At 37.3% G+C, this 21,427-nt stretch overlaps 1 protein-coding gene across 5 annotated transcripts in view; it reads right to left on the bottom strand.

Moving 5' to 3' along the window:
- Nucleotides 1-21,427, bottom strand: part of ZNF438 (zinc finger protein 438) — a 180,810-nt gene that overhangs the window by 144,817 nt on the left and 14,566 nt on the right. For 2 of the 5 annotated variants that reach the window (XM_046010549.1, XM_046010546.1), the window contains exon 2: nt 166-224. The exons of 2 other annotated variants lie outside the window; for them this stretch is intronic. The gene's annotated coding sequence lies outside the window, so the exon portion shown is untranslated. Of the gene's footprint in view, nt 1-165; nt 225-13,802; nt 13,859-21,427 lie in introns of those variants that run through there. One more of the 5 variants, XM_046010547.1, reaches the window with a different exon arrangement.

The following is a 21,427-nucleotide window of genomic DNA, read 5'->3' as shown; positions in this document are numbered from 1 at the left end:
CTAGAGAAATGTTCCATTAAGACTCATATAAATATGATATTTCTACTAATGTTTTACTGAAGAGAAAAAGAGGTAAGTCACTTTTTCAGGAACTTTGTCAGGAACCTATGAGATCAAATTATTTAATGTTTCAGAGATATTTCTGCAAAAATACTTGTCACTTACCTGTCTCCCAAGGTTCTGGTAAAGAGCCATAGACATACAGTAAATCCTTTTAATTAATTCTGTAACAGAATGTAAAGTATTATTATACTCATATTCAAATAACCCATTTTTAATAAACATAAAGAAACTGCCTTCCTTTCATTCCCAAATTTCATTTTTAATTACTGTATTCTTTTTTAAGATAACAAAGGAACTAAGTTAAGGGAGAATAATTTGGGAAATCTGTTACATGTCTTTAGTTTAAAAGTGAGGGCATGCAAAATTTAATAAAAATTTTGAGATGAACAGAAAATGTTCTATAAAAAAATGAAATGCCAAATGAATGAAACTGACTAGGAAGAATTCTTCACATTCTTTTCCACATACATAATTGTGGTACAAATTACTAAATAGTCACAAACAAATGAATCATATTGAGGACATAGCCTTTTTATGGAACAATAGTAATCCAGAGTTTGGAGTTAGGAGGCTTTTGAAAAAATACATGTCCAGTTAAGTGTCCAATGTGTCAGTTTGCCTAAGACAGTTGTTACTTATGCCTGTTGTTACAGTGTCCCACTAAATTTATTATTTCTCTTATATTTTTCTTATTCTGGTGCCCTTTTGGTGTTGTTGTTAATGGTAGCAGTATTAATAAGCCTGAATTTTCACTTTTAGGTTCTGCCATTATCTTGTCAAGCAGTATGAGATGCAGTGCAGGGAACCCAGCTGCCAATTTAACATGTGGTTAAATCTGAAAGACGCTGAGCAGTAACCCATCTGTGGATGAGCTGTAACTGATACCTCATTCTCAAAGACAATACTCAAAGCCACTGGCAAGGGGGAAAAAAAAAGCGCACTCAGGAATAGCTAGAGATAATTAACTCCTTCAGTCTTGAGTGGAGGTGGAAAAAGTATTTAATGCTGCTGCCCCGGCTTATGACTAGCTCAAAGACCAATTTAAGAAAAACAGATGGAGAGGTTTTATGTATTACTCTATAAAGCATGACTTTTCATTTAGATCAAATGACTATGCTTTAAATTTATCTCTCAATTCTAATTAAAATTTATCTTGTTTATACGATCAAAGTTAAGGGACAGCTGTTACTTTCCTGGCTCTGTTAACAGAAGAAATTCACACTTAAATGATGTCAGCTTTCTACTCGTGTAAGGAGATACATCAAATAGAAAACTCACTTAATTCCCTTCTCTTAACTGATTTAGAAAGTAATTCAATAAAACAATACACATACAAATATACTGATGGCCTAATAACATAAATTTTATATATTTGCAATAACAACATAGACAAAGCAGATGAGAGGAAAGCTGTATTGGGGTAAGGAAATAACACCAAATGGAAACTCAAATCCACAGAAATGTAAGAAGAGAATGCAAAATAGAAAGGCTAATATAATCAACTCTATAAATATGTATTTGTTCTCCTTTCTTCTCTCAGCTTCTTTGAAAGACATAAGATTAGGGGCACTTGGGTGGCTCAGTCAGTTAAGTGTCTAACTTCTGCTCAGATCATGATCTCAGGATCCTGGGATTGAGCCCAGTTTGGCAGGCTCCATTCTCAGCTGGAAGTCTGCCTGTCCCTTTTCCTCCCCCTGGGCACCTCTCCTCACTTGTGTGCTCTCTCTCTCTTAAATAAGAAAATAAATAAATAAATAATAAGAGACATGAAATTACATAAAATAAAAATTATAACAATATATGGCTGGGTTTTTACAACACATAGACATAATACATATAATAATGGTAGCAAAAAGTGGGGAAAGAGAAAAATGGAGCTATACAGGAGAAAAGTTTATTTTGCTGAATTTAAGTAAAAATGAGTAGATTCTTCTAAGTTAAAATGTATATTTTAAAACCCAGAGCAAACACTAAGAAAACTCAAGTTGTATAATTTAAAAATGATTAAGGGACTCAAAATATCACAGTGGAAGATAGTCCCTTAATTCAAAAGAATTCACTTAATTTAAAAGAATTCAAGAGAATTTTTTAAAAAGCATGAGGCCTACAGAAAACAAAAAGCAAAAGAGCAGATGTAAGTCCAATCATATCAATAATATTAAACATAAACATATTAACCCAATCAAAAAGGAGAGATCATCAGATTATATTTTTTAAAAATCCAGTGACACTTGGCCCTTGAACAACATGGTTTGAGCTGCACAAGTCCATTTAATGTGGATTTTTAAAAATACAGTACTGAAAATGTATTTTCTTTTCCATAGTATTTTCCTTTTTTTAAAAGATTTTATTTATTTATTTATTTGAGAGACAGAGAGAGCATGAGCAGGGGAGCGGGGCAGAGGAAAAGGAAGAAGCAGATTCCCTGCCAGGCATGGAGCATTACATGGGGCAAGATCCCAGGACCCTGAGATCATGACCTGAGCTGAAGGCAGATGCTTAACTGACTAAGCCACGCAGGCACCCTGAAATCTGGGATTTTGATGTTTCCAGCTTTGTTCTTCTTGCTCAAGATTTTTTTTAAAAACTTTTTGGTTTCAGTTTCATTTTTGTTTCTTAAAAAGTCTACTGTTTTATCTCTCAGGATTAAAAAAAAACAATTACTAAGGTTCTAAAGAATTAAACAAAAGGAATGTCAAGGGAAGTATTCTCTGAGGTATCAGAGCTATTCCAGTTTTATATTTTCTAAATGAAATAATGTACAACCACCATCTTCTAATTTCCAAACACAAAGCTTCATCATAAGCTTGGTAAAAAACAAACAAACAAAAAACTTTGCTCAAGATTTTTTTTTTTTTTTTTTTTTGGCTATTTGAGGTCTTTAGCAGTTCTACACAAATTTTAGATTTTTTTTTGGTAATTATATAGTTTATTGACATGTTGACTGTCTTGCCTCCTCCATTACACTATAATTTCCCTGAGGATAGGGAGTAAGTCTGTTTTAATCACCATTATGTATTATGTACATAATACTAGTGAGGATTATGTACATAATACATAATGGTGATTAAAACAGACTTACTACTAGTGTATTACTTAGTACTTAAGGAATCTCAAAAAAAAAAAAATCACTAAAAATACCAGCAGTACATAATGAAGAAAAAAATTTGTAATTATAAGAGGTGGAAATTTTATAATTGTTTGTTCTTATTCTGCAAAAAATATTGCTGGTATTTTGATAGGAACTGCATCAAATTTGTAGATTGTTTTGGGTAATATAGATATTTTAACAATATCGATTCTTCCAATCCAAGAGTATAGTATACCTTTCCATTTGTTTGAGTCATCTTCAATTTCTTTTATCAGTGTTTTCAGTTTTCAGAATATAGGTCTTTTATCTCTTGGGTTAAATTTATTCCTAGTTATCTTATTATTTTTGCTGCAATTTTAAATTGGATTTTTTCCCTTAATATCTTTTTGTGCTAGTTTGTTATTAATGTATAGAAATGTAACAGATTTTTGTATGTTAATTTGTATTACGCAACTTTACTGAATTCTTTTATCAGTTCTAATAGTTTTTTAGGGCTTTCTATACATAGTATCATGTCATCTGCAACTGGTACATTTTACTTCCTCCTTACTAATTTGGATGGCTTTTATTTCTTTTTCTTGTCTGATTGCTGCAGCTAGGAATCCAGTATATGTTGAATGAAGTGGTGAATGCAGACATCCTTGTCTTACTCCTGATCTTATAGGAAACTCTTTCAGGTTTTGCAACTGAGATAATGTTAGCTGTGGGTTTGTCATATATAGTCTGAATTATATTGAGGTATGCTCCCTCTAAACCTCTCTTTGTGGAGTTTTTACCATGAAGGGACGTTGAATGTTGTCAAATGCTCTACTGAGATGATCATGTGGTTTTTACCCTTTGTCTTGTTAATGTGATGAATCATGTTGTATGATTTGCAGATACTGAACCCTCCCTGCATCCCAGGAATAAATCCTATATCATCATCGTGAATGATTCTTTTAATATATTACTGAACTCTGTTAATATTTTGTTGAGGATTTTACATCTATGGTTATCAGAGATTACAGGCCTGTAGTTTTCTTTTTTTGTAGTGTCTTTGTCAAGTTTTGGCATTAGGGTAGTGGCTGGCCTCATAAAATTAATTTGGTAGTTTTCCTTCTTCTATTTCTTGAAATTTCTTCCTATTAGGAAGAATCAGTATTAGCTTTTCTTTTAAATGTTTGGTAGAACTCACCTGTGAATCCACTTGGTCCTGAACTTTTGTTTGCTGGTACACTTTTGATTACCAATTCATTACCAGTAATCAATTTGTTCAAATTTTCTATTTCTTCTGATTCAGTTTTAGAAGATTATATGTTTCTAGGTATTCACCCATTTCTTCTATGTTATCCAACTTGTTGGCATATAATTTTTCATAGTAGTCCTTACGATCCTTTATATATACATAGTACATTATATATTATAACATATATATTATATATATTTTATTATGTCATGATGTCATGACTTTGATATGGTGTCATGTCATGACCTTATATGGTGTCAGTTATTTCTCCTCTTTCATTTCTAATTTTATTTGAGTCCTTTCTTTTTTTCTTGTTGAATCTGGCTAAAGGTTTATCAATTTTATTCATCTTTTCAAAGAACCAGCTCCTGATTTCATGTCTATTTCTTTTTTAACCTCTATTTCATTTATTTCTGTTCTGATATTTATTTCCTTCCTTCTACTAATTTTGGGCTTTGGTTTTTTTCAGTCCCCTTAAGTGTAAGGTTAGATTGCTTATTTGAGATTTTTCTTGCTTATTTATCTAGGACTTTATTACTACAAACTATCCTCTTAGAACTGCTTTTGGTAGGTCCCAAAGATTTTGTACTGTTGCGTTCCCATTTTCATTTGTCTACATGAATTTTTTAAATTTGTCTTTGATTTCTTCATTAAACCACTAATTGTTTAGTAACATGCTGTTCAGCTTCCATGTATTTGTGGTTTTTTCCCAGTTTTCTTCTTGTACTTTCTAGTTTCATACTTCTGTGGTTGGAAGAAAAAAAAAGTGCTCAATATGAATTCAGTCTTCTTAAATTTGAGGCTAATTTTGTGGCCTAACATATGCTCTATCCTAGAGAGTGTTCCAGTGCACTTGAATATGTATCCTGGTATTTGGGGATGGAATGTTCTGTATATATATATCTGTTAAGCTCATCTGGTTGAATATGGCATACAAAGCCACTGTTTTAATCCTATATCTGTCTTGTCCAATACAATTATTGAGCACCTGAAACGTGGCTAGCATGATTTGGGAACTGAATTATAAATTTTATTCTAACAAGTTTTAATTCAAATTTAAATAGCCACATGTGGTCGATGGCTACCACACAGACAATGCAGGCTTAGAGCATACAACCACTATGAAATTTTTGGCAGATATGTATTTTCAAAAAAATGGATAAATAAGCTAACCTTTAAAATATTAAAAATAAAATTTATATATCACAGAGATGGCAGCTTTATAATAATATAAATGAATAAGTAAATATAACCCTTTTTAAGTTTGCATAAACTTCTCAAAAAGTCTTCCTTAATATTCACCACCAGGCTCACATATTGTACAGAGCACTGGGTGTGGTACATAAACAATGAATCTTAGAACACTGAAAAAAAAAATAAAATAAAAAAGGTTTCTCAAAAAGCAATGAAATAGGGAGTGTATATATATATGTGTGTATATATATATACACATACATGTATATATATATATATATACACACATATATGTATATAATGTATATGTGCGTGTATATATGTAAATATATATATATATATCAGAAAATTTTGGAATCAGTTGTGCTCATGTTCCTGGACAGAGTTCTTAATGGGCTGAAGAACTCTTAACAGAAGTCCTATTTCTAGATTTCATCCAAACTCTCAAGGAAATGAAAACATCAACCTAATGGGAACAGCACTCAAGTGTTTTTCCATAATCTATCAACAATCCCTATCCCTACTCAGTCAAAAACTATAAGAACTGTGAATTTTACCAGAATCTTGAACAAATCCAATGAAAGTCTAAGGTGTTTCTGTCACCCTATTTGTTCCCCAGTCCTAAATTCTTCAGATTTGATTTTTACAACCAGCTTTTATCACTAAAAACGGTCCTTAACTTTCAGTCACTTACCAAATGTTTCTTATCATGTTAGGTGCTACATTAGGAAACAGATGAAAAGTATAATCTTTGTCCTTAAAGAAATTATAGTCTAGAGAGAGCAAGCACTCAATAAACCAGCAGAACTGAACAATGATTAAGGGTCAAATGAGTACCATTTATATACCTATATGGTTGCAGAGAAAAGGAACACCTAGTTCCCAGGAATAGAAAGGAAAAAGTATCAGGGAAGTGAGGCAATAGCAGAGGCATCCCTAAGCTAAGTCTTAGAAGATAAGCAGGACTTACCAAAACAGTCAAGAGGGAAAGAGAAGTGTTTCAAATAAGTAAAGGCTCAAACAAGTAAAGACTCAAAACAAGTAAAGGCTCAAAAAACAAGTAAAGGCTCAAAAACCCCAAAGAACTCAGAATTGAGACAAGTTCAGTTCTGAAATACAGTAAAGGAGAAGAAGGGAGAAAAGAACACTAGACGAGTGGGTAGAGACTCTACCCTGAAGCTCTTTGCTTGCATGGGAGGAGACTGGATTTTATCTGGAAGGTGCAGGAGCCCAGAGAATTCTGAGCTCAGCAATAACGTGATCAGATTTACATTAAAAAAAAAAATCAGTCTGCAACAGTAGGAAGTATAAATAAGAGAAAATCTGAGATGGAATATAGGACAAGCACATCAGAGACCATTCTGGTAGCGTAAGTAAAAAGAAATAAGTGCTCAAACTCAAGCAGAGGCAATAGAGATGGTGACAAAATTATGCACTTGTGGGGTATTTAGAGTATGAAACATGAATTGACTGTATATGGGGATAAGAAAGAATTAAAAAAAACCAGGGTGAGCTCCAGTTCCTTACTTGAGAAAAAGGACAAAGGTATTCATCAATAAAACAGAATATAGGAAGAACAAGAAGGGCAGGTTTGAGAGGTAATTTTGGAGTTTTGAAACTCAGGAAGAAGGCAGTAATCAGTAAAATCAATAGTACCCAAAAAATAAGCTCAAATCTACAATCCCCAGCTCAGATTTACTGAATTAGAAACTCTACGGATGGAGTCCAACAATCTTATTTTTAATCACCCTCCAGATGATTCTGGTGTTTGCTAAACCTGCAGAACCACTAGTCTTGCCAAAGATTACTGGTAATACTGGCAAAGAATCAAGCAATCAGGTAGGCACTGATGATGATAGAAGGAAAGGTTATTAGTAGAAGGAGCAGAATCCCGATTACAGAAGAATTAAGGGATACACTATAAGAAGAGAGCACATGTAGACTCTTCTTTCAATACAGCCTGAAGAGAACAGGAAGAGGTGATTAAAAAAAAATAATTAACAGAAAAAAGTCCTCCAAAAGGAAGAAAATGATTCACAGCCCAGGCAGAGGAACTGGCCTTGGGAGGTAAGGCAGGCACTAGTGGCTGCCTTCCCAGTCCACTCTCCTTCCTGGAAAACAGAATCCTGATTTCCTGATTTAGTTCTTCTCTGGGAGGGTTGGAGGTCCATGAATCTTGACTAATCTAAGCCAATCACAGGACTTCTATATCCCTTGCCATGGTCTGGTTTAGAAATGGGTTATATGACGTAGATTCAGGTAGCGAAGTCTGCTAAGCTTTTTCCACTCTATAAAAAGACATAAAAGAAATGCTATGGTCTGCATTTTTGTGCTTCCCACCCCACAAAATGCACAGGTTGAAGCCCTAATCCGCAATGTGATAGTATTTGAAGGTGGGGCTTTTGGGAGGTAATTAAGGTTACAATAGTTCATGAGGGTGGAGCCCCAAATCAAGTGTTCTTACAAAATGAGAAAGAGACTAGAAAGCTCTCTCTCTGACATGTGAGGAAACAGCACAACACAAAGGTGGTTGTCCTCAAGCCAGAAACAGGCAACTTTATCTTAGACTTCCCAAACTCCAGAACTGTGCAAAATAAATATTTGTTGTTTAAGCTACCCAGTCTATAGTATTTTATGAGAGCAGCTGTTGCTGCTCAAGACAAGAAACACCTTCCTTTCTTACAATCTTGAGTGCTTGGGTATAAAGGATAGAAATCTTGGAGCTAAAGCTGCCTGCCATCTTGAGATCAAGGGGCGACAAGCCTGAGGACAAAAGCTAACTCATCCAGGATGTTAGAATGGAAAGACAGATCCTGAGAGTTTAATGACAGCAGTGAGCTGCTACATGAACCAACTATAAAACCATCTTTCTTCCAAATTTCTAGTTATATGAGATCATAAAATTTACTTATTATTTTCAGTTTCAGTTGGGTCTTCTACTACTTGCCAGCTGAAAGCACTCTGATACAAAAAGACATTTTCGCTGAGATGGGTGTAAATGAAATTAACTTTGCCTATTGGAGACATGGGAATTTGAGGGAGTTTCAGACTAAGGTTTCATTTATTAGACAAAATGAAGCTCATATAGATCTATTTTATAAAGGGACTGCCTTAACAGCTCTTTTCTACTTTAAAATATGTCGTATTTCTAATGATAACAATAGCCATGAAGAAGATAATGGTGATAAGCTCATGGCCATTAAAATATTTTTAAGAGCTAGGCATTTTTATCCTTGTATTGTTTACCTTCTGCATTCTATTTGACTTCCACAGTGAAATCATACCAAAATCTTCTCCTTTCTGTTTATAACAATTTTCAGGTCAGTTTCATTTTTCAAATGTTCTTGGTATATAACACTATACACCACAATATAGTTCACAGAGGGAACACTTAATTTGAAAGAACACTCTGAAAACCAAACAATATATTAAAAAGATTTCTATTTTTATTTCCATATATTTTCTAAATCTGTTCAAGGAAAGAAAACATTTCAACTGCATCTATGGAATGATACCTTTGATTCATATCAAGAGGTGGAAAATCAACATTGTGGCCATGTAAACACTAGAGAAAGTACAATTTGAGCACAAAAAACAAAAAGCACTAAAACTGTATGTCTATCCAATCAGTCCTCAAATGGTGAAAAACAAAATTGGAAGTTGAATTTTAAGAGTTTTTGAAGCCCCAAACATTTTTCCTATAGAAACAATGTTACTGTAAGTCATTCTGTTACTGAGCCAGTTTATAAAACCCTTACAAAACTATACACAGAAGACTATTGTTTGAATTACACCCAGACAGAATAATACTTTTTCCTTTGGAAAATACACCATTTTCTCCCTCCGCCCTCTACCAAGTTCCAGGAGAGTGGGCCTAGCCATGGACTCCTTACACTTCTCCAACCTCATCATTACGCTCCACACTGCGCATTCTCTGAATTGGCCACACTGCTCCTCTTCAACCTGCAGGGTCTTTTTTCCTTGTAGTCGCTGCTGTCATACCCTTCTCGACCTCTTCCAGGTCACCCTCCCTCAGCCTTCTGAGGCTTAAATGATACTTCCTCAAGAAGACAGTTCCTCCTCCCCACACTGAGTCACTTGTCCCTGCTGCACCCCTCACCACAGTATTTCTCCCACTGTACTGTAATCACTTTGCTTAGCCTCCCCATAATCTCCATATTTGGAGGATACATCTTACTTGCTACTCTTTTAAACATAGATGAGTAGCTGGTATTTTGAAATGTTTAATACATATTTGTTTGTATGAATGAATTTACATAACCAGGTATTTCAATTTGTTTTTAACCTGACCTATGGAATATTTAACCTGATCTATGGTCACTACCAGGAGATGAATCAGTTTTCCAAAGATTTCTCCACTCTTGAATTTATACCTACAATTTGTTCACAGAGAGGAGGCTACCTATCCAATTTCTTCCCCATTGCATAAAGTACATAAATAGAGCATTAATATTCTAGCAAACAAATGTATGTATTCTAATATTATCTTTATCTCTTTCTTATATGTAACGTCATTCATTCTTGTGTTTGTTTTGGTTTTTAAAATTTTTTAATATTTTATTCAATTTAATTACCATATATTATATTATTAGTTTCAGAGGAAGAATTTAGTGATTCGTCAGTTGCATACAACACCCAGTGCTCATTACTTCATGTGCCCTCCTTAATGTCCATCACCCAGTTATCCCATCTCCCCACCCATCTTTCCTCCAGTCACCCTGTTTATTTCTTTTTTTTTTTTTTAAGATTTTATTTATTTATTTGACAGAGAGAGACCACAAGTAGGCAGAGAGGCAGGCAGAGAGAGAGAGAGAGGGAAGCAGGCTCCCTGCTGAGCAGAGAGCCCGATGTGGGACTCGATCCCAGGACCCTGAGATCATGACCTGAGCCGAAGGCAGCGGCTTAACCCACTGAGCCACCCAGGTGCCCAACCCTGTTTATTTCTTATAGGTAAGAGTCTCCTATGATTTGCCTCCCTCTCTGTTTTCATCTTATTTTATTTTTCCTTCCCTTCCCCTGTCATCTGTTTTGTTTCTTAAATTCCACATATGAGTGAAATCGTATGGTATCTGTCTTTCTTTGAATGACTTGTTTATGTCCATCAACAGATGAATGGATAAAGAAGATGTGGTATATATACACAATAGAATATTACTCAGCCATCAAAAAGAATGAAATCTTTCCATTTGCAACAACATGGCTGGAACTAGAGGGTACTAGGCTAAGGTAATTTCATTCATTTTTATGGCTTTTACTACAATCGATGAAACGCTAATTCCCCAATTTGTATCTCTAGGCCTGATTTGTCTCTTGCCTTAAAAATCCAAATTTCCAGGTATCCATAATTTTATACCCGAATGTCCCATAAGGACTTCACTCTAACATTTCTTTTCTCCTGTGTTCTCTATTTCAGATAATGACATTACCATCTGGATACTAGAACGTGATACTCAAGTGCTCTCACTCTTGTTACTTAAAGATTGGCTCATGGACCAACAGTGTTTGCTGTTCATCACCTAGAACCTTTTTAAAAACACAACATTGTACCCCACCCTAGACCTGGTAAATTAGAATTTACCTTTTAACAAAATCCCCAGGCAATTCATATTCATATTAAAATCTGAGAAACACTAATCTCTAATTCCTTTTTCTACCTACCCCACACATCAAGAACTGAGTCTACACAGGAAAACGTCTCATATACATTCCTTCCCATCCATTTCTGTTATTGTCCTGACTTCACCCATCACCTCTTGTCTGGAACATTGCAATGACCTCTTTGTCGATCTCATTCCTCTAATCCACTGTTCTCATCCAGAAGTTCACAAGAGACACTCTGTTGTAAAGCTATGAATTTGAGAAAAGCCCTATGGTTGGCTGACCAGAACTGTGCATAATATAAAACTCACCTTACCTACGCTGCAATCAAAATCTAGGGGTACTTACATATGGGAAAGCATGCAAAAATAAAAGCAGAAGACTGAGAACCACTCATCTTGTGCCTCCTCAAAACACTCATTCTCCATACTGACCTCAGTTTTCTCTCCCAAATACAAATATGATCATATCACGCTCTAAAGTCTTTCAGTGGCTTCTGCACACATCATGTACTTCCACACCTCCCCCTTTCTGTTCATGCTTTCCTTTTTTTCTCCTTTTGGCAAAAATCTTGCTCATCATCTAAAGTCCTGTTCAAGAATCAACTCACTGGGAAAAAAAAAGTCATCTTATCCTGCCAATTTTCTTGGTAAATAACTGCTTTCCCCCTCCCCCTGCTCCCCACCATATGTTCATCACGTGATCGTGGCTGCCTATCTTCCCTGCCAGACAAGGACTTCCCTGAAGGCACTCTGTATCTCAGTCACTGACAGATGGTAGATACAAAAAAAATGTAAAAGAAAGTCAATTACCATTTATATCTGACATCATCAAAAGCTGTAGAACTTCTCACTGATAACATGAATGCCTTTATAAACTATAAAATACTAAGTACCATATATCTATAAGATGGAATCATTTAGAAAATAAAATGAAAAAGAAAAATACCTCTCAAGCTAGATAGATCCAAGTATAATAAAGTTTAAATATGCTTCGAGACTTAATTCACAGTCACATAAATGCAGCTATCCTTGTAAGCCCACAATCTGGGTAGGTCTACCCTGCTTCCTGATAGTTAAACCAGATAATTGGACAACAAGAAGAGTTTAGCTTTTGATAAGGAGAAAGAGAGATAAGCCTGCCAGTTGACTGGAAAAATTACATATTTTATCATAAAGATTAAAAAGTTATCTCTAGGTAATAAAGAAAATTATTATCTGTAATTTAAAATAACATTTCAGCTTTGCATATTACTTTTCAAAGGTGGTTAAATCACACTAAACATACCATTTTGTATTCAGTTATAAAATTCTGCCATAAATTATACTCATAATTACACTTTTGGTGACCACATTATTTTATCATCTTGACATACCTGTAGTTCATTAAAACATTCATCAAATTTCATTAATTTAGTTCTAAGTTTATTGAGCAACTGCTGTGTGCTGTGTGCCAGGCCCTGAGACAGCTGACCACCCCTAACCCCTACTCAAGTGGCAGGGGTTGACCCATACACCCAGCATGCAGTAGCATGCTGAATGCAAATCACATATGGCTCACCAGCAGTGCTAAGTGGGGTGGGATGACTCTCCCATCTGACTGCCACTCTCAAAGGATGAGAAGTCAACACGAGGTCAGAAGGAAGAGGGAAAGAAATACAATATGGACAAGGCAGAAGAACCTAAAATCACACACATTCAGAGACAGGAAGTGACGGAGAGTATAGCACAAGAAACAAATATGAATGGTGCCCACTTTATTAATGTCTCACCAAAACTGGAAGTTGTTTTAATTTCCAGTACTTTCAAGAGAATAGAAAGGGTGACTCAATGTAGATTTAAAATGCATTTCTTTGATTACCTGTGATGATGAACATATTCCTACTTTTTGATTACTAATTGCATTACTCATCCATTAAAATTCTCTGTCCATTTATGTACTAAATCTTGATACTTTCTTCCTCATTAAGTTTAAGAAAACTCTTCAGGTATTACAGATATAAACCCTTAGTCACACTTGATATGAGCATTTTCCCCAGTCTGTTACATGATTTTTCCATTGTAAGTAAGTCTTAAATGCTATATATTCACACTGTTGACCCATTCTTTGGTGAGGTTTTCATTGCTCCAATATTGAATTATTGTACTGAGTTACTGAGTTATCACAAATCTGATAAATGTTATTTTCTTTTTTTAAGATTTATTTATTTATTTGACAGAGAGAGAGCGAGTGAGTGAGCAAGAGCAAGCATGGAGGGAGCAGCAGAGGGAGAGAGAGAGAAGCTGACTCCCCACTGTGCACAGAGCCTCATGTGGGGCTCACGCCCCTGAGATAATGACCTGAGCCAAAATCAAGAGTCAGATGCTTAACCAACTAAGCCCCTCGGGTGCACCTACATTCTATCTTCTACTGAATTTTCTAAAATGTGATTTTAAAAATATTTAGCTCTTGATACCAGCCAGACCTGATAAAGACATGATGTACAAAAACATTCACATATAGCCATTAATCTCCCTCCTTCTATCCTACTCCCATTCCCTTTGCCAAAATACAGCTAGCGAATTTGTTTGTATACAAACTCTTCATTCCTTTTAATTCAAATTCCCTTACCTATCAATGCTGGGAAGAGAACAGCTGGAGCAGGTGTCCTATGCACTATGTTTAGAGATGGCCCTGAAGCACCCACACCCTCTATGAAAGAAATAAGAATTAATATTTCAAGGCACATAGAAGGACACAAAATACTTAATGGACATATCAGCAATAAAAACCAGTGCTAATTTTGAAATACTGCTGGCAACATTTCATTCCTATACCTTCTACGTCCCCAAAACTAGAAACAACCAGCATTTTCTTTGAGGGCTTGGCATGCCATTGCCTTTTGACTTGATGTTACAGCAAGCAATTTTAAAATTAGAAAGGAGGGGCTTGGTCAAGCGGTTTGCCGTTGAGCACATCTGACTCCCATGGGAGTTTGGAAATTGGAGGGGGAAGGGCACATTCTAGATGTCACAATGAGGGAGCACACATAGCTATCAGTGAGAAACCAGAGATCTGAAGTATTCCACTACATATAAGGCAATCTTGTACAACAAAAATGTCCACCCCAAAAGCCAATGGCCACCTCGCTTTGGCTTATAGCCCAAGGTGACTTGCTTCCAATATCTAGTCAAGGTATCTCTCCTGACTTCCCTTTGTTCTATCCACCCTGCCTTGGGTACTTGTTTCACAGTGATAGGGCCTGTCCCAGGGAAGACTGTGAAGTGTATCTGGCTTTACTGGATGTCCTCCTTACTCCACCTATGGAGACTCTCACTTTACCACCCTTTCTGGCCTGAAGTCATTCAAGTAACATCCTCACAAGTTCTTGGGCTTTAGCTACACTGTTCTCGCTCTGATCCACCCAAACATGTTTCCTGCAAGTTTTCAGCTAATACCTGATAAACAAATCACCCTAAGATACTAATCTCATGACAATATAGTGTACTCTTTTTCCCAGGGATATCCGTATTGAAAATTTAATCCAAAGACACCACTTCTTACCATCTCCTCTATTACCACCTGGTCCAAGCTACTACACCATCTTTCTACCTGCACAACCACAACAGTTTCTTAGCAAGTCTTCCTGCTTCAACCTGATATATAATTCGTAGTCTCTTCTCAACAGTGATCTATCATTTCTTAGCCCCAAGCCCTCTGATAGCTCCCTAATTCACTCAGAATAAAAGCCATTTCCAATGGCCTTCAAGGCCATAAATGAAATGAGGAAATCTGGAGGAAGAGTGTACCAGAAAGAAAAAACAAGAGTCCACTTTGGTCATGTTAAGTATGAGATGCCTAGGAGGCATTCCAATGGAGCTGCCAGAAAGGTGTTATTCTTAGATCTTCAGACAAGAGCTTTAGGCTAAATGGTTTTCACCTGGGGGTGATTCTGACACCCCCCCCCCAGGAGACACTCCACAATGTGTGACACATTTTTGGTTGCCACTTACGGGATAGAGGAGGTTCTACTGGCATCTAGTAGGTAGAGGCCAGAGATGCTGTTGCTATACACCCTACAGTGCACAAGACAGCCCCCCAACAAAAATGGACCCCACCTAAAATGTCACTAGGTGCTAAGGCTGAGAAGATCTATGCCAGAGAAATAAGGGAGAAATATTCAAAGATATATTTAAAACCCAAAGCGCAAAGTGAGAAAAATGAGAGACCCTGAGGAGCTCCTCCTCCAGCACTCAGGTCCAACATAGAAGACTGAAAAGGGTCAGCCAGAATGGGAAAAGGCAATGCGGGAAAGGGTCGTGGGCCAAAGGCCAGAGAAGAGTGTTTCTGAAAGGAAGCAATGCTCAACAGTTGTCCACTCCAGGATAAACAGCTAAGGTGGCAAGTGACAGCAGTCTGGGTAAGGTTTGAAAGAATAGAGGAGATGTGCTGTGGGCGTAAGAGAACAAACACACGGGAAGGCTGCCAGGCAAATGAGGCTGCAGGGTATATCACTCAAGTGAAACCAACAGGCAGGTAGTTGGGCTCCTCCAGCCCTCTGGCTTTGCCAGATGGGAGAGATCAAAGAGGTGCAAAGGCATAAGGGAATCTGCAGGAGAGCAATTTGAATTGGGGCAGCTAGGACTGGATAAGGAAGAACTGATGACAGAAGGGAACTAATGAATAAAGAGGAGTGGGGGGAGGGGGTTAATGAACTGAAATTCTTGATGAGTCATAACCATGTTTCCATATCAATAAATATACTCCTCTACCATGCTTTTAATTGTTCCATATTAATATAATCTCTCTTAATACTATTAAAGTAAATGTGATTTTACTTTAGCAAGAAAAAGCTATTTACTATCTGAACACTGCTCAGGGTCCTATTTACTTTGCCAGACCAGGATGAAAGAGCATTTGTGGAAAAGACCATGTAATCATGAAAGATATGCTAAATAACAGTCATGGGTTAAAATACTGGTGTTTTCATTGCTCATGTTGCAACTTTTTTTTTTTAAGATTTTTATTTATTTATTTGACAGAGATCACAAGTAGGCAGAGAGGCGGGCAGAGAGAGAGGAAGGGAAGCAGGCTCTCAGCTGAGCAGAGAGCCCAATGCGGAGCTCAATCCCAGAACCCTGGGATCATGACCTAAGATGAAGGCAGAGGCTTTAACCCACTAAGCTACCCAGGTGCCCCACAACTTTGGATGACTTACTTAACCTCTGTGATCCTAAATCTCTTTACTTAACAGACTGTGGTAGGCACAGAAGGCACACAAAATCCCCTTCAGCAATATCCACATCCTAATCTCTGGAACCTGTGAATATGTTATGTTACATGGCAACCAGGAATTAAGGCTGCTAATCAAATTACCTTAAAATAAGGAGACTATCCTGGAATACCCAGGTGGACCCACAGGAACCACAAGGGTCTTTAAAGGGAAAGAGAGAAAGCGTTAAAAGTCAGAACCAAAAAGATTGCCTGTGAAACTTGTCCCACCACCACTGATGTACATAGAGGGAGGGCCACAAGCCACAGAATGTGGGCAGCCTCCAAAAGCTGGAAAAGGCAAGAAAACTGATCTCCACTAAAACCTCCAGGAAGGAATGCACTCCTGCCAACACTCAGTAACACCCATTTTGGGCTTCTGACCTCCAGAACTGTAGGATAAGAAGTTTGTGTTGTTTTAAGCCATGAAGTTTCTCTTAATTTGTTACAGAAGAATAGGAAACTAATACCAGGTAAAATGAATCAACTTCCGTATCTGTATAACCAAGAAAATATACATAAAAAGTACCAAACAGAATGCCTAGGATATGGGAAATGTTTAAATAGCTGTTATTAGTATTATTAGTGCTAATACAATCACAGCACCAAAACCAGTGGTAGTCAAGAGAAAGAGCACTAATTCAGTTCTAGAATTTACACAGCGCTGTGACCCTAAGACATCTTAGCTAACCTTAGTTACCCTATAGGACTCATTTCTCTCACTTATAAAACAAAATGAGGGGGCCTAGAATACATGACTTCTAAAGTTTCTTCCAGCTCTAAAATTTTATGATTCAAAAACCTAATTCCTAAATGACATTCTACTTATTGCTAATTAACAGATTCAGAAAATCCTATTAAATAAAAACAGTAAGCCAAGCAGTTTTCATTTAATGTTTCAACATTTTCAATATTTTATATTGCTGAGTTATAGCCTTATAAAGTTGAGTCATGGCATAAAAATCACAGACCTGCAAGCAAGGGAAAATATCTAAGTCATCCTGCTACTATTTAAAGACCTCACAGTCAAACTACAATAATATCTTCTCAAGTAGCTCAAAGTATATTCCCACACATTACCTCATTTATTCTTTTTTTTAATAGCTCTATTGAGATATAATTCACATACTATGCAATTAACCCTTTCACAGCAGATGATTCTCTGATTTTGGTATATTCACAGAGTTGTAAAACCATCACCACAAATAATTTTTTAGACCATTTCCATTATCCTAAAAAGAAATTCTCTATGCATTAGCAGTCTTTCCCCATCTCCCTTCTATGACCCTTCCTGGCCACTAATCTACTTTCTGTCCCCTTAGATTGGCCTATTCTGGACACTTCATATAAATGGAGTCCTACAACATAGGACAATTTGTGTGTCTGACTTCTTAGCATGTTTTGAGATTTGTCCATTTTGTAGCATGTGTCAGCACTTCCTTTTTCATGCTAAATTATATCCCATTGGATTGTGTGAATAATACACCACAATTTGCTTATCCATTCATCAACGGATGGACATTTGCATTGTTTCTGTGTTTTAACTATCTCGAATAATGCTGCTATGAGCATTAGTGTATAAATGTTTATGTGGATGTGTGTTTTGAGTTCTCTTGGGTATAGACCTAGGAGTGGAATTGCTGGGTAACCTATGGTAACTCTATGCTTTAAGCTTTTAAAGAACTGCTAAGCTGTTTTCCAAAGGAGCTGCCTCCTTTTCTCCCACCAGCAATGTATGAGCATTCATTCCAATTTCACCACATTCTTACCAACACCTGTTATTATCTGTCTTTGACTATGTGCTATCTTTTGTGACTCTGACTTGCTTACCCCTATGACTAATGAAGTTGAGCATCTTTTCATGAGCTTATTTACAATTTACAAGTTTTCTTTGGAGAAATGTCTATTCAGGTCCTCTGCCCATTTTTTAATTGTGTTGTTCTTTATATTACCAGGTTGTAAGAGTTCTTTATAAATTCTGGATACAAGTCCATTGTCAGATAACTGATTTGCATGTATGTATTTTCTCCCACTCTATGTACCCCATCTAATCTTGGTGGAGCTACTTACACTCAATAAACAAAGTCTGTGTTGCTATCCCCATATTACTGGTAGAACTGGCATTTTTATACGATTAAATAGACTTGACAACTGGCAGACTCAAAAAAAAAAAAAATGCTTACAGCTCTGCTCCTATTTTTATTAACTTAAGGGGTCATATATTCATGGCTACAGTGTTGACAGCATACCCAGAAAGGCGCCCTCATTCAATCCTGATGCTGCCTGTATCAATAACCAGACAGTATTATTTCCAGAGTTATATCACAGATGATTCATTCATTCACTCAAAAAATAGTTATGTGTTAATGTAGCAGGTGCTATGCTCAGGATGCATCAGTGAACATGACCAAGTCCTTCATTAACCTTATAATTTGGCAGTGTTATACAAAATCCTGAGTGCTAAATCAATTTCCTGATGGCAAACCACCCCAAAAAAAAAAAAAAAAAAAAAAAAAAAAGATTTATCTTAGTGCTCAGAAATCTACCCTCAACTCTCAAGAAGAAACATTACAGATTTTAATGTAAGGAATATCCTATTTTTTAAAAAAATCCAAAGTGTCAAACTTATTTTGTGGCCCAGGATGACCTTGTTTGAGTACTGACCTTACTGGGCCATCACTTGGTTCTTACAAATCCTTTTTCTAATGCAGACATGTTTACTTGAATGGCATCTGTCAAAAGGAAATCCAAGTAGAAGAGGAAAATACTCATATTTTTACCTTTAACCAGAAAAGCCTGAAGGCTCAAAGTCTGTATCATAGCCAGTTCCTACCCATGTGAACAAAAAATGTTGTAATAGCTCCATTAAACATAAAAACAAAAATATAGAATTACAAATCCAACCACCTAAAAAGGTAGTTCAAACCTGGCCTATCAAAATATCCTTAAGGCAAAGCAGAAGGACTAAATAGCCCCCAGAGACTGAAGGCATAGCACTAAATGGCCCTCACAAACTTGACATTTCTTGGCCTTGTGTTTTGTCCACAGAAATGTTATTCCAAATTTAATATACCTATTTTCTTTTTTAAAAAATGTTAGCATATTTAATTAGAGTCAATAAAAGAATTTGTTGAGAAAGATGGTTTATAATTAGACCAACATTCAGTTTTGCTGTGCAGGCTCAGTAAATCAAGTAACAGCTAGTAAAACTACCACTGGGGAAGAGAGTACCACGCCTACTGGTAGCTCTGAATGGCACTGCACACCACTTTGTAATCGTAGGGCGTGCATAGTGCCCTCTGCTCAGCTAAGTGCCTGCAGATTGAGGCAGCACAGGCTGAGCCTGGAGAGGGGGACCCAAGGTGATCCGGGAGATGGCATGCTACCACAGCAACCACAGACTCTTCCACACGGGGCTCTTCCACACGGTGAAATGAAAGGCTTGGGCTTTGCTTCAGGGAGCCAGGGAACCGCCCTAAGAGGTCGGAACACAGCACACAGCCTTCCATTTCCCCTACTTTCACCTGTCTTACATCCTGGGCTTCTAGGAAGTTGTCCAAAGACTAAAATCAGACTCTGATGAAAAGGTCTGTAAATCTAAATCTAGAGGAAGTCTTGGCTCCACAGACAACAGGGCGCATCACATCTGAAAGACAGGCAGGGACAAAATGGGAGAATGAATAATGAAGCTGGTGAGGGGCAGAGTTAAAAACAGGAAAGGGTGCGGCAGAAGCCAAGGGTCAGGGTCAGACCTTTATCAACTGAAAATAATGCCTATTGTGGAGTGGGTGTGCCTGCTGAAAAGAGCAGCAATGGGATCCTTCACCCAGAAGGATTCAACTGCTGAAATCTTAAACCCCAATCTGCTACTTACAGGCTACAATCCCCTACCCTTCTAGCTCTCTCAATTCCTTACCTGCCATTGCCAATCAAAACTCCACAGAAGAGCCAACGTGAACCTTCAGAAAAGTAAAACAGATCATGTCACTTCTCTGATTCAAACCTTCCAATGGCTTTCTCAGGACACTTGAATGAAAAAATCCCAGATCCTACTGCAGCCCTGCAGCACACCGGCCCTCAGTAATTACCACTCTCCTCCTCACTCACGCTCCCCAGCTACCCGGCCACTGCTCAGGCAAGCTCCGGACCAGGGCTCTGGCATACCCTGGGGTGCTCTTCCCATGGCTGTGTCCTAACTATATGCCAGTCTCAGCTCAGAGGGCATCTCTTCCAAGAATCTTTTCTTGTTCACATCATCTAAAATAGCATCTGCATCACTCTCTACCCCCTTATCCTTCCTTTTTCAACATTTTCATGTATATATATGTTTATCTACCTCCCCTCTAGAAGCCAGCTCCAGCAAGGCAGGGGCCTTGTTTTGATCTAAGCTGCCACACCACAGAGAACAGTGTTTGGAAGATAAATGCTCAATATTTATTGAATGAATGAATGAATGAATCATACTTGATCTTAATATGTTCGAGATTTCAGTTTCTCCCCCTGCCCTCTCTATTCTCTTCCTGATCCATCAGCCATGCTCCAAGCTTCACTTCCTATCCACTATAAACCTAGGATCTAATCATCCAGCTTTGCCCACTCTCTTGCCTATACTTAGCTTTCTGGCTGGTTTGTCCTTCCCCTAAACCAATCTTCTCCACTCCCACACTCATACTAGAGATTCCTACTGTAGAAGCCTCAACCAAGTGGACCAGAGACTCTGCAAATGCATGGTCTCAGACCATCTCGATAGAGCCCTTGCTTGCTGCTGCCCAACAGTCTCTTTGTGGGCTCCCAATCAACTCCCTCTCTCACATCTCACAGAATCAATTCCAAACTTCCATTACTTTCTTCAAACTTCCTATTCTTCCCTCTGCTCAGCAAATGACATTACCTCCACAGAACCAAGAGAGGTTATTAGGTCAGACTCCCTTGGTTTCCTCCACCCCTGCTGCCCAACAACCGCACTCTTACCTCCTTCCTGAGAG

Source organism: Meles meles, chromosome 7 (assembly GCF_922984935.1).
Source record: "Meles meles chromosome 7, mMelMel3.1 paternal haplotype, whole genome shotgun sequence".
Lineage (NCBI taxonomy): Eukaryota > Metazoa > Chordata > Mammalia > Carnivora > Mustelidae > Meles > Meles meles.
The sequence above is the reverse complement of the archived record's forward strand: the minus strand, read 5'-3'. Positions and strand labels throughout refer to the sequence as shown.